This window comes from Colletotrichum gloeosporioides, assembly GCF_011800055.1.
Source record: "Colletotrichum gloeosporioides strain Lc1 chromosome Unknown consensus_36, whole genome shotgun sequence".
In the NCBI taxonomy this organism is placed as follows: domain Eukaryota; kingdom Fungi; phylum Ascomycota; class Sordariomycetes; order Glomerellales; family Glomerellaceae; genus Colletotrichum; species Colletotrichum gloeosporioides.
In genome coordinates this window covers 1231218-1231481 of record NW_025544681.1, presented here as the reverse complement: position 1 = coordinate 1231481, position 264 = coordinate 1231218, and positions in this window count along the sequence as shown.

The window sequence follows — 264 nt, the reverse complement described above, 5'->3', positions numbered from 1 at the left end:
TAAGTATAGCTATAGTTAGGAGAGTTATAATTATATAACTAAAGGCTATATATATTATTAAGAGGTATAAAATTAAGTGGATTTATTACTTTAAGTAGGTAAAAATTATAATAAGGGTAAGAGGCTTTATTAGAATAATATTTAAATAGAAAACTTTATTTTTAGAGTAGAAATTATTATAAACTCTTTACTAATATATATACTTATTAATTATATATTATCTTTATTAATAGAAAGATATTAAAGTATAGTTAGTTTTATATA